Raw genomic sequence first — 14,034 nt, 5'->3', positions numbered from 1 at the left:
GAACTACAGACTCGGTCTGCTCATCACTGTGAAACAGCATAAAATACCTTCTGGAAGTTCCCTGTGAGCATTTACAATGCACCTCCCATGCCAGAGCTACCACTGTTTTGCTCTTTCAGGCAGGGCAATTGTTTGGTTGCCCCTCAGGCTGCTCAGCAATTCACAGGCAAGGCTCTGCTGAAGCAGAGACTGGAGCTGTCTTGGAGATCACTCAATTAAAGATGCCTTATTTTGTTGTCAGCTGAGTTTTGAGGCTTCCCAGGCCACAGGTAGGAGCTCCTGGGCTGCATTTGAGGGATCTGTGGTGTGGTGCATAGAGCACACAGCTCTGCCTTTCTTCCCAGCTCTGCCTGGAGACTTAACTTACTATTCCCAAGACACTGTGCTTCTGCCTGGATTCTCCCATTCATGGAATGAGGGCAGTGAATGCTCATCCACCCCATGGCAAGCTCTCAAGGTGCTGTTTATTTATATTTTAACCACCTTTTTTTCTTTTTTTATGAGTTCTCTGCTGAGCCATTGCTAGAGACTAAGCTCAGAAGGGGAGCTGCTACCTTTGACCTGACATGCTAAATTTGAAGTTGCCCTTGTTCCTACCCAGGGGCAATAACATGCATCTGTGCAGCAGTCACAGAATGGGGATGAAGTTTGATTTAAGCAGTATTCTCCAAGATCATATGGTAGTTTGAGCATTTTGTGCTCAGAAGGTTTTGTATTAAAATGACTCATTTTTAATTTGGTTAATTTGAATATTCATTCTTGTGCCTGATGGCCTGAATCAATCAATTAAATATTTTGTGCTGTATATCAGCTATTGGAAACAAGTCCTTTTTTTTTTTTTAATTTTATTTTTGGTAGCTTTTTAATTTCTATTTTTTGTTAAGATATTGGAATTTTTGACTTTACATTGAAGTTTTTAACTTTAATTAATTCTCAATATTAGAATTTTTATTGATGGATGAAATTGAAGAGGTGTGAAAATGCAGTATTTGCTTTCAAACAACACAACATTAAGGCATAAAAAAACTATATTTAAAAAATGTTGTTTGCTTTGATGTATGAAACCTGAAATCTTTAGTGACCATTGAAGCAACTGATAATTGTAGGTACCCTGCAGCTCAAAAAAACTTCCTTATGTACCTCAGATTGAGCTCCTTGAATGTGCAACATCCAGATTTTTTCTCTTCCTGCATACATTAGAATTTGGTAGTGTTCATGGGACTGTGGGCATGAATGAGTGAATGTGGGCACATTAATTAAAAATGTAAAAAAAATTTGCAGTTACTTGATCAAATGACCACTATTAGACCCTGCATCTAGAAGTCCATCCTTAAGGGGAGCTTAATGCTCTGAGGTTTAATAGCCAAAGCACACACTGCTCATACCCAAGTCAGCTGTGAACAGCATCCCTAAAAACTTAACAGTCAGGAATTAAATACAGGGTTATGGCTCTTCTCAAAAGAAATTAGGCTTTGTTTTCTCAATGCTCATCTGATCACAAAACCCTTCTGCTCCTCTTTTGTCTTCTCAGTGTTTTATTTCCCTGACTGGTGCAGATACTGAGGACAGATTGTTATTATGAGAATAAAATAAAGGAAAATGTGTGTGTGCCTGTACACACAAACCCACAATGCAGGTGAGCTAAGACCTGAACAGAACAGAACCCATGCTAGGCAGTCTGTGATCCACTGGCATGGAGACTGCTCTTTCACACAGCTCTTACTATTCTACACAAACAATTGAAAAAATGTATTAAACCTGAGGAAAGATTAAAGAAGAGTTTTACAGCACAGTCAAAAGCAAATGGGCATCTTCTATTCAAGGTGATTTTCCAGGGAACACAAGTAGCTGAAGTCACACAGGCAGTGACAGGCCCAGCAATCCATTTTGATATTGGGGCAGTGTTTAATGCTGGAATCCTGGGGAGCCAGCCCAGTGCAGGCAGCTCTGTGTGCTGGATCAGGAACACTGGCACAGGGCTCCATGTGCAGAATTCCCTGCCATGCTGGGATGACTCAGATGTGGAATGAAACGAACTGCTGCAGCATCAAAGACCTAATTTCTCATTCTAATGGAACCATGTGAGTCCATCACAGCCTTTAATCGTGCTGTGATGAAGCACCTTCAGCAGTAGCCTTTGGTGCACGTTTCTGGGCTCTGTGTCATGTGTCATGGCAGATTTTTGTACAAAGCAGTGAGGCAACCCTGCAGAGGATGTAAATCAGCAGAGCTCAACCACGGTGTATAATATCCAGGATCCTCACACAGGTGACACATTGATAAATGCTTTTCCTGTCCTTCTTATGTTCATTTTATGCACAGGCAGGATGAAAACATCACAGTTTTACAGCATTCACAGCATTCAGATAATTGCTTTTTTTGCTCTCAACTTGCTACCATAGAAATTCTAATGTCATAGTTCTCAAGAGACCATATGGGCAGTAAACATTCCTTATCTGTTGCATGTGCAGAAAGAATACATTTTCTTATCAGTTCACACAAAAGCAGATCATGCAGAAATGATTTTTTTAAATTACTACTATTTTCCCTGCGGTAACAGCAATAGAACAATAAGTAACAACCCTTGAATGGCTTCTCTCTGTTTTATAGTACATGGATCTTTTTATTTTGGTCACAAGAGAAATAAAGACATTAAAATGTATATTTCTTTTCAGAAAGTGTTGTATTGATTTTATGTAACATCTGAATATTTTGTGCTGTAACTTAACATATAACCATATAATTTGCCTGTAACAAGAAATAGACCAAAAGACTTGCTCAGTGAATTGTACAAATGAGCCTTTCCTCATCAGTGATCCAAGGCATAATAAAATACCCTTTTTCATTTCCCTCTGTGAGGTGAAAAAGCTCACTTACAGAAGCTAGTATATTCCACTGAAAGAAAAGGTGATTAATCATAGCTTGAGCTCATACTCAAAAGGAAAAAATCCCATTTGGATCCAGGCATTTGTCCCAGGATCATTCAGTTCCATCTCTAGTTTGGAGAGAATAAGGTTTTTTTGATTAAGAACCACAAAAATGTTACTTTGTTGGAAGAAAGCTAGCAGCAGCCAATGCTGCTATTACACCACCCCTGTTGAAGGACAAAAAGCTAATAAACAGCTTGTTCAGATATTTTCTAATGGTTGAAAATACAAGTCATAGCAAATAAAAGCCAGCTGAAACTTGAAGGATTCTTCCCCAAAGTAATCAGGTTATGCAGCAAAGAATGGATGCTGGTCTAAACCCAGAGATATTACAAATTTAGTATTTCTGAACTCTTTCTGAGAAATGAGGTGTATAACATTGACAGCTCAACAAAGCCCTCAGACATGTATTTCATAAAAAACATACCTAGAGGCCAAACAAATTCCTAGTGGGCTCTTTTCTGGAGGAACAGGGATCATGGCTGTGTGGACCATGCATACTTTAGGAAACCTGGAGAATCCTGGACCAATCTGACAACTCTTGGGTAGTTACATCCCTTGAATATCTGCCCCAGTACCAGCAGGCATCTGGTAAACACACTGCTACTGGGTTCCAATCAAATCCAGTGTCTTAATGAAATACTCAAACAACTTTCTCTGTTAAGGGAATATGCAAATTTTCATTTTGTTTACAGTAATATTGCATTTAAGGGCCAAGACAACCATGGTCTTCCATCAGTGACTTGGTGCCTTTCCTTTCACATTCTCTGGGCAAGGCTGAGAAGAAATATGTGATCATTTCCCTCCCCAAAGCTGAGGAGGCTTTGTCCCCAAACTGCTGTGGGGTATCTGCCACTGTGGGATATCTTCAAGCATCTCTCTTGGTAGCAGCAAATGCTGCAGTGGTCTGGGAACATTGCAACCAAAACCTGCTCTAGGGGCAGCACCTGGAAACTTGAGGGAGATTCTGAGCAGGTTCTGATTGCTTCCCTTCCTGCTGCTGTTCTGCCCCACAGGAAAGGCTGTAATGCAGCAACAGTACTGCAGACTACTAAATTCTCTCACAGCCTAATTCTGGAGGAGGTTCATGATGGCCTTTTACAAATCCAAGTGGGTTAGGTGCCTGCCTGCTACTGCTGTCCACATGGGCTCAGTGCTTCAACATGTTTGGCATTTCCACTGTCTCTATGTGCCTCTAGACTTTTGCACTTCCCGCTCCAAAGTCCTATTGACCTAAATAATGGAATTAATTCCTAAGTTTTGAAAGAATGGCATTTTCAGACACTTAGAGTTATTTTGCCATAAGCAAAATGTCTCATAGTCTGTATATCAGTTATGATTTATGAGTCAACCTGACATAGTTCAAAATGCTCAAAAGCAGATGTGGCACTTTAAAAGCTTTGCAGAAACATGGCTGTGAAAGCCAAAGAGGCACAACCACATCACCAGGCACAAACTCTAGGTGTTGTGCAGAATTTTTATTTTTGCAGAGTTTTATAAGATCTGCTGGAAATAACTGCAAATTAGAGCTGTGTTTATTTGATGTTTAATTCATGAGCAATAGTATCTGTTGCTGTAGGAGTACATGGGTTTAAAAGATTTTCTGCTCTTGGCTCTTCCCTGGCCTCAGCATTGGCTGCAGCATTTTCAGTGGGGACCTGATGGGTGTCAGGAGTTGTCAGCTCTGGCTGTTGCAGGCAGGAAGGAGCAAAGCTTAGGAGCAAAGGGGTTTTCCCTGTCAGTGACCTGTCACAAGCCCTGAACAGGTCATATCTGGGAAATGATGGTCTGATCACCTCCCACAGCCCCAGCGGTCCAGCAAGGGGGAGGTCAGATAAGGAGGTCTTGAACTAACTACAGCTAATATATGTCAAAATTAACAGCCTGTTTGTCACACAGAGATAACTGGGAGGTCACTGGAGATCACACAGCATTGCTATTTCTGGATGCCCTTGGGGCATCCTGCAGCAATCCAAGCTAGATTGAGCAGAGCCCTGTTCACTGTATCAACATCTGGGTCAGGAGCAGAAGGAAATCCCCTCTGAGCAAGCATCAGCAGTGAAAAAAGCTCCTGGTGCTTTGGCTATTCATCAGCTAAGGAGGATCCCATGCTGTTTCTGAATGCTGACTCTGTTTTATGCAACCCAGGCAGTGCTCCATGAAATAACCACCATTTATCCCTTGACTGAGAGCAGCTTCTCAGGGCCTCTCAGCTCATTACTGCTCCCAAATGCTGTGGATTGAGGAGCAGAGAAGATGCCTTTCAGGGTCACTCAAAGCTCAAGGAAGGCACTGAGGTGCTCCTGGATGGATTGCCTCTGAACTCCACTGGAGGAGACAGCTGAGCTCTTGGGATAATGCAAACCTTGCAGGTGCTCTGAGCTTTCACGCATGAAGTTCTGCCAGGGTACCAACTCTGCTGTCAACAGATTCTCACTTAAATTGTGGTGGCCAATCCACAGCCTGCTACCATAGGGATATTTCCTGTAACTGACATGGCAGAGACAATGGGATGGATGTGGGTTAAGGATTAGTTCTTTTCTCTATTCTTTATGTGACATGCGTATGGTGGATCCAAATCCAGGTTTTCACCTCGGAGTCTTTGTTTCAAATCTAGCTCAGTAACACCTGAGGGTTGTTACCACACAAATTGCTGCCATGTGAGCTGTGTCCAATGGCATCTTTATTAGCCTATATCAGCTTGGGAAACTGGCTTGTTCACAGCACTGTCCTCACAAGGGAATGCCCATGCTTAGCCTTCTTCCCCTCCATGCCTCTGCATCCAAGCACTCAGCATTGCCAGCTCCCTTATTTGTAAGCTCCAAGAGAAAATTCCCTGAATATCTCAACTAAAGGTCCTCTCTGTGAGGCAAAGCATTGCCTGCACTGATGCTTCATGTGGCATGACTCCATCTCCTGGTGACCAGGGGGAAATAAAGCCATCTGCTCTTTGGGAGTCCCAGGATCATTCTTGGCTTTTGGCTGTTACATGGAGTGTGTGTGTCCCCTGGCTGTGCCAGTGACATCCTGAAGGTGTAAATGGAAGCTGACCACAGGGTCTGGGTGGCTCCAGTGTGAGACCCTCCATGGTCAGCCTGATGTGGCCAAATATCTCTCTGTTGCAACTACAGTACATGAATTAGGAGTATTTAGCCCATAACAGATCTCACCTTTGATGGTTTAAGGAGAGTTGAGCCTACCCAGCAGTAAGCAGGTAGCCATGCTGAAAACTTGGATTCAATTCCCTTATGATGAGACCACCATGAATTAAAGGTGTTCAGGATACCCAGGCAGGAGGTTAGAGTATGTAGCCTAATTTCAGTGCTTAATCTCTTCTTTTCCTGTTTCCATCAATAAAAAAGGGAGACAGATCTTTTATACTTCACAAGTACCCTAGTATTGTACCAGTGCAAACCATAAACACATACAGAAGTTCTCTTTTCATCTCTCAAATAAAGACTTGTTAATTTTGGACAGGAACATCTTATAAGACTTTAAAATATATATAATAGATACAAATATTGATAATCATTAAAACAGAGAAACTGTAGAGAAGGGGTAACTGATGTAGCAGTTCACTACAATGATGTGAAAGGTTCCTAGAAATGGAAAAATTCCTCCTTCACAGTGATGACTCTTGCCCTTTAAAAAACAGCCAGATGAGACTTTCTACCCACAGGGCTCTCCTGCAGTGACAGCTACATTAACCTTTGCTGACAAGCACTTCTCTTTGCTTGTAAAATCAGCTTAGTGAGTGCAAAATTCCTCCAGACTTTAAAATGGTTACCATCCTAATGGAGATGCACTCCATGCAAAACAAAACATCCTCGTGCCTCACAATTACTCCTGGTTTTTTTGCTTTGAGATCTCTTGGTGGGCTGATACAGGATGATGTCTGGGCATCTGTCTGCTTTGGCTAATATTGCAGAAGAGATGTGAATGTAGGAAAGGACACTGAGGTTTTTCCTGCCTTTCTCTCCCTGGGCATTTTTCCATGCTTATCACCAGATTGTCTGGGCAATGAGCAGCAAAGCAGAGGAGCAGTAATATATGCTTGGGCTGTCTGTCTGTTGCTATTAGAGAAATGCTTCAAAACTGCAGGAGCAGCCAGCCCTCTCCCTCCTGCGCAGGGGCACACGCACACGAACGCATGCTCCATCCCTCCCTGACATCCTATTTCCCCCTATTAATGCCACATCCTTCTGGATTATTCATCTGAGCTCTCCTATACGTGCAAGCAACCCCTCCCATGCAAAGTGAATTCTTCTGGACAAAAGGAGGCTCTGCCAGTCTCCTCCCAGCCTGTGGCAGCACCCAGCCTTTGAAACTGGGTCACACGAGCTCTGCCACCCCGTCAGGGTTAAGCTTTCGCATCACCTGGGGCCATTTCAAACATTTCACAGCCCCATGGATTGAATTTAAACCATACAACATACACAGTTTTGATGCACTCAGCAGTTCTGTGATATTTCTATGACATTTGTAACTGCTGACCAGAAATCTCCAGGACTAGGATTTTGGCATGAAATGCACCCAATCCAGTGCCACCTCATCACAATTCTGTCCTGTCCTGGATATCAGCAAGGTACAGGAATCCAGTACATCACTGAAAAGATTAAAGAGGGAAGGAAAGGAAAGGAAAGGAAAGGAAAGGAAAGGAAAGGAAAGGAAAGGAAAGGAAAGGAAAGGAAAGGAAAGGAAAGGAAAGGAAAGGAAAGGAAAGGAAAGGAAAGGAAAGGAAAGGAAAGGAAAGGAAAGGAAAGGAAAGGAAAGGAAAGGAAAGGAAAGGAAAGGAAAGGAAAGGAAAGGGAAAGGAAAGGAAAGGAAAAGGGAAAGGGAAAAGGAAAAGGAAAAGGAAAAGGAAAAGGAAAAGGAAAAGGAAAAGGAAAAGGAAAAGGAAAAGGAAAAAGGAAAAGGAAAAGGAAAAGGAAAAGGAAAAGGAAAAGGAAAAAGAAAAGGAAAAGGAAAGAGAAGGAATAGAATAGAAATAGACTAATAGACTATAAGGATTAAAATTTTATAAAAATGCTTGTAATTATGATTTTTATATCAGGACAATTTTGCAGTGTAAACACAATGTATTCTTACACTGTCTTTCCTTTACGTGCCAACCCATGACATTTATTGCAAAACTCCTACTGAGCTCTAAGATGCAAACCTTGCTTTCAAGCCCATCTTTTCACTTTATTTGGTGGGGCTGGAATTGCCCATGTCAACTAATTAACTGTTAAAACCTTAAAGTAAAATATTACATTAAGTGTCAGAAGGAGCAACCTTCTGCTGCAAAAGCAGTGGGCAAGAACTTTGCTGCAAAGATCAAGTGAAGTTACTTTTCTAATAACTCCCAAATTAGGGCACTCTTATTATTTGCATTATTCTGGGATGTTGGATTCGAGATATCTTTGTAAAGATGTAAAGTTAACTGGCAAATCAGACCAAGAATGCTGAATTTCTAAGAAGCTAATTGCATGTACTTAGTATTATCAAGTTAAATTTTGGAACTGACCTCATCTGCTACATGATAAGATTTAATTGTGTCATATGTTTCATTAAGGAAGGGTCCATGACTTGCTGAAACTAGACTGAGTTCCTTTATGAAGTATGTTTATGAAAATTTGTTTCCTGGTATCTAGAGGGGAAATTATTTTCTGACTCCTTTATACTCACTTGAAGGACTGCCAACATCTTGTTTAACACAGGTATAATTCCATTATTTTAACACCAAACAAGAATCAAAATTCCAATATAAATACACATGTGAGAAATCAGACCTGTTTTCTGCAGATCACAATAAGTCAATGGCAGCCCAGTCCTTGACTTCATTTGGACCAGGATTTTAGCCAGGATACTTTGCCATCCAAGCTTCCATGTGAAAAGCTTTAAAATAACCCAGTAAAAAAGGAAAAGATCATGGATAATGCAGTCAGGGTGTATCATTCAAATGGACTTTAGAGACAGCTCATAAGCCAGAAATCTAAAACACAGCACATGGTTTGGATGGTGAGGTCCTTGGGACTGAAAGCAATTCTTTGGCTTCCTTTGCTGGGTCACTAAGATTCTTTTTTCACTGATGCACTAATTACAGATAATTATTACAAATTATTCCAGTGACTGGAATTAGTGAGACATTAAAGTTGTGCAATTTTTTTCTTTTTACTACCTCTGCCCATTTAGTAACTTTGCTTTATGGCTGGTGTTGGTCAGCTACAGGCTCTAAACAGCACATCCCTTTGCTAAGGAAAAGAGATAATTTAAAAGCCATGTGCCACCATGTGCCTCCTGGGTACTCTCCACTCCCTTCAGTCTTCATTGTTCTGCTGCCACAGGGCCCCAAACCTCCTGGCTGCTCTGTGCCCATCTTTTTTAGACTTCCACACCTTCTTTATTTGCACCTAAATTGCTACAAATAATAAAACAGCAGTTCAATTTCTTAGCTTTAACAGATGCATCTGATTTCTGGTTTTGTTTCACAGTTTCAGCTATGAATAAAACTAATCAAGGCATGTGAAGAAGTCTTGGGGTCAGAACAGTTTAGAAAAGGGTCACTAATAATCTAAAACTGTGGTCAGAATGTCTGGTTTAAATGTCTGAAAGAGCCATGGGAAGGGAAGGCAACGTTTTTCTGCTCTGAAATTCACATGTAGAAATGTTTCCAGTTTAATATCTGCGACTCTTTTGACTTAAACTATCCACAGTTTCTGGAAACAGACTAACAAATCCTGAAATTGGCATTTGGGAAGTGGTGTGATTATTATTCCAGTCTGATCCAAGATCTAAAAGAATTTCTAATTTATCATATCAAGGTTTCCTGATGAGTAGCCATGAGGGAGATTTCAAAGGTCAGGAGAAATGAAATGCAGATTTAAATCCAAATTAATCAGAGGCAGACTCCAGACTGGCTTACACGTACATGGGTAAACATTCACCATAGACTATATATCACTCCAAAACATGGAAATGTAATCTAGAATTGAATTTCAGAGCACTGAACAAAATGTAAGCCATAGGAAAAAAGCTGTGGCTGGAGGTGAAAATCACTCAGCAGAGACTGGGGAGCAACAGAGCAGGGAAATGGGTGGGCATGACCCGAGTCTACCTGGGCAGTCCTTATCACTGGGGCAGGGGAAAAGCTGCTCTGATTGAGTCTGTTGTCAGCTTCAAGATGGTTTTCCATGGTCAGATCCATGACTTGCTACTTTTCTGGGATTTGTCATTTTTTCAGAGTGGGAAAAGACCCTTTAGGACCTGTACCACAACTTCTGGAAGGGCTGAGCTGTGTCACAGAGACCACAATGCTGACCTGGTCTGAGGCTTAGAGATTTTATATGACAGCTGTTGAGTGTCTCAAAGCTTGTCAGGTATATAGAAGCTCTAGTAGATGTGTTTGCTTTATTTAATCCATATATTTGCCCATTAAATAATTCAGAAGGTGTTGTATTAAACAGACTTCAGAGAAAAGTGGTGGAAGTGCATTTGCTGAAGCAAGAGCTTGAATAATGAGACATTTCATAAAAGAAGCTGGACTTTTAAAGTCAGAATGGATTAAGGGCATGAATTCATGTGTCCCATGAGAACTTATTATAAACTCAAAGGACATCCAGAGACCTTCAGCAAGAAGCAGCTCTCACACTTGAGTTTAATTTTAGTACCCTTGCAGTTGTAAATAAATTGTTTTTATAGTTGTTTCAATGTGAATAAGAATCTTATCTGATCACCCAATTAGCAGTATGGGGGGGTTGTAAAAAATGAGAACTGTATTACAGATGATTCTGTAGAAGAAGATATCTATAAAAATTGTATCTTAAAGGCTACAAAAAAAAAAAGAGAATTTAAATTATACTAAATAAACCCCTTTGAAAAAAGTCAAATGAGTTTTTCCCTATCTGTGGCATAGTTATAACACAATCAGCTGGACACTGATAACTGGTCATCATACTCATGGCTGATTTCCTATTCTCACACAGTAATAATGATATTATGATCATGCTAACTGCTGTGTTGCCAAAGCTACAGGAAAATGATAACCTGCCTGAAAGCATCACCTTCAGAAGGAGTGCAAAAGAAAGAAACCCAGACTGGAAACGGGGTCCCAGTTGAGGTGAGAGCCTCTTTGCCCAAACCTGGCTGTGGACAGAGCAGTGAGGAGGATGAGGGAGATGGGATCTCCTGCTCCCAGCACCTCAGGCTGGTCTGTCCTTCAAGATTTCATTTTCAGAGCCTATTTTGCAAAGCAAGCTTCAGTGTGGCTCTCACCCCAGTGCCTCAGGTAACACAGACACTCTCTTCCCATCCTATTCTATTTCTCTTTTCCCCCTCATTTTCATAGAAACTTCAGCTTTCTTTTAGCCAACCCAGTTCCAGGGAAACCACCCTTCTTAGTGGTGATTAAGTATAGTCAGTGATTTAAAACAAGAGAACAAGAGTCCTGCATTTAACTTTCACTAAGAATTTAGAAAAAAAAAAAAAAGGCTCTATAAATGGTCACTCTATTTTAACTCCTCTTTGATTTTTCTGTAGCAGAAATAAGTTGTCTCCCCTATTTATTTTAAGAGTGCTTTTGAGCTGTTCAACATTATTCCTGCTTTGGACATGAGCTACCACTGTTACAGGTGTGTGCAAATTGTGACAGAATAGAATATTTCAGTTTGAAGGGACCCACAATGCCTACTTAGCCCATCTAGGCTGCTCTTATATGATGGACTGATGGATATGATGGACTGATATGATGGACTGATGATGTGATGGACTTCTATGATGGAGCTTTTGCTCAGCTCAGGGGCAGGAGATTTTATGTGTCACCCATCAGCTGTTCCTGCTGCCAGGGAGACTCTTTCCTGTGGCTCTTCAGCAAGGTTTGACCTCTGGTATGTGGCAGGTGAAAGACAATGACTGATCTGAGGCCTGGATCTCATTTGGTGATTCTGCTAATGAAGCAGCATGTGGACAGGCAACAGCTTTCATTAGCTGCCCATTTTTTCAACTGCTGTGTTTTAGGTTCACAGCAAGAGTTAAGGATTCTAGGATGGAGTCTGAGAAGAAGAAATACTAAGCTCACTCAGGCACCAGATTGCCTTCTCATCACAAGTTTTATACTAAATAATGATATAATTGGTTACCATAATGATTTTTATTTTAAAAATATATGATATCATTTATCAACTGCAAACTAATTTCACTTCTTCTGTCTTATGAATTTAAGATTCATGTGAGACTGATCATACTGTAAGTGAAATCAAGTCCTATTTTTACTTACCCAAAAGAGTATTTGCAGTGTGTTAAAGTCATAGTTGCATTTCTTACTGTTCCAAGACTTTTGCATTTCAGTTGTCAAATACAAATATATAAAAGTTGCACTCCTGAGATTTTTAAACTTTTGGTGTTGCATTGGGTTTCTTTACTTTTTTCAATGAAACCATTAGCTTAAGATTTAAAGCAGCTTAATTATGTGATCAAAAAATATCTCCTTAGTGTGCACTCTCTTTGTTTGGCTGCTGTAGATACATATCTGCCATCTCTTGCCTTGCACAGGTCTCTGAAGGGCAGGGACAATTTCCCCAAGATTTAAGAAGAAGAAGATAAGCACTTTAGCACTACCACAGTAAAGAGCAGGAGTGTGTGAAATTATTGGAACAGCAAGGCTTGGTATCTCTAAAGGCTTAACCCTTCTCTTACCCCAGGGGCAGTATAGCAGAGACATTTCCCCCATCAGCACCCCCCACTCCGGGCTGGGAGCACATTTCCAAGCTCATTAATTCCTGCCTCATGCCCAGGGAGGGATGAGGCCCTGCCAGGGATGGGGCTGATAATTGGTTTCTCTTTGAGGTGCTGAGGTTGGGACACCTGTTAATGAGAAAGTTGACCAAGGACAGCAGCTCCACTGACACCAACTATTTAGCAGCTGTCAGGCAGTAATGACTCCAGTCACTCCTATTTGGCCTGGTTTGAGCCAGTAACCCAGAGACAAAGGCCTCCTGTCTCATTACTGCCTCTCCCTGGAGCCAGACCCCTCTTTCCCAGCAGCTGTCTATCGCATTAATGTCAGAATCTTGCATTTAAAGGAAAAAGTTTGCAAAGATACATCTGTCCAGCACCTAAAAGCTCCCTCCTGACCCAGAAAGTTCTGTCTCAGGCTGCCAGCTGACAGGGGTGTACTGCAGGGTCCATCCCATCTTGGCTCCAACACTCCCACATCCATTTGCCTCTCAGAGCCCACTGTACTTCCAAGCTAAAAGTCTTCATTATATTATTATTAAGAGCACTATGTATGGCCTCTTAAAATAGCTGGGGGACAAAGGAAGGGGCACCAAATTATAGACAGGTATAAAATCCATTCAAGTTAGCTGAGCTGCTCCCATTCACCCTAAGAGAAGATTCAGCTCACCCAGTGAAAATGAAATGAGTAGGCTTACCTGTCTAACATACCTGATAAGTACAGGGGCTGCAAAATAATCTTCCTCTAAGGATATACATGAAAATATCAGCAGCCAAACACATTTTGGCTTCAATTTATCAGGAGTCTGATCCAGATAGTATTCAGTAGTGAGCACTACCCAGACTGTATCTACAAGCTCCAAAACAACATGCTTCTGGGTTAGAAATGGCAATAAAATGTTACCTGCAGACACTACAGGCAAAAACAACTCCTGCATCTCCCTCTTTCCCTTCCCCCTGCGTTCAACCTGGCAGTGCTGAGCTCTGCCTGTGGAAATGAACAGCTCCAGCTCTGGTAGGAATGCTGTTACCAGCAGGGCTGTGCTCCACAGTGGGCAGGGTCCCCTCCCAAGCCCCACGGCAGCTTTTCCAGTCTGTCAGGTCAGGTAAGTGAAGGGAAGAACAAAAGCATTGCTGTGTGCAGGAAGGGGAAGGGATGGCAGCAGTGACCTGTGCCTCCCCCAGCCCACCTTGCCCCAGCCCCCAGCAGCGAGGAGAGACCTTTGCTCAAGGTTTAAAGTAAAGGTGGCGAAGTAAGAAGAGAGTTAGCATGTCTCTCAAATCCTCTGCATGCTAATATCATTAGTATTAGTGTTGTTGTTATTGTTGTTATTTTTATTATTATACAGTTTGTACAACAGTCACTTCTGTGGTCCCCAGTTACAGACCCCAGGCC

The sequence above is a fragment of the Ammospiza nelsoni genome, chromosome 6 (assembly GCF_027579445.1).
Source record: "Ammospiza nelsoni isolate bAmmNel1 chromosome 6, bAmmNel1.pri, whole genome shotgun sequence".
NCBI classification, from domain to species: Eukaryota; Metazoa; Chordata; class Aves; order Passeriformes; family Passerellidae; genus Ammospiza; species Ammospiza nelsoni.
The sequence above is the reverse complement of the archived record's forward strand: the minus strand, read 5'-3'. Positions refer to the sequence as shown.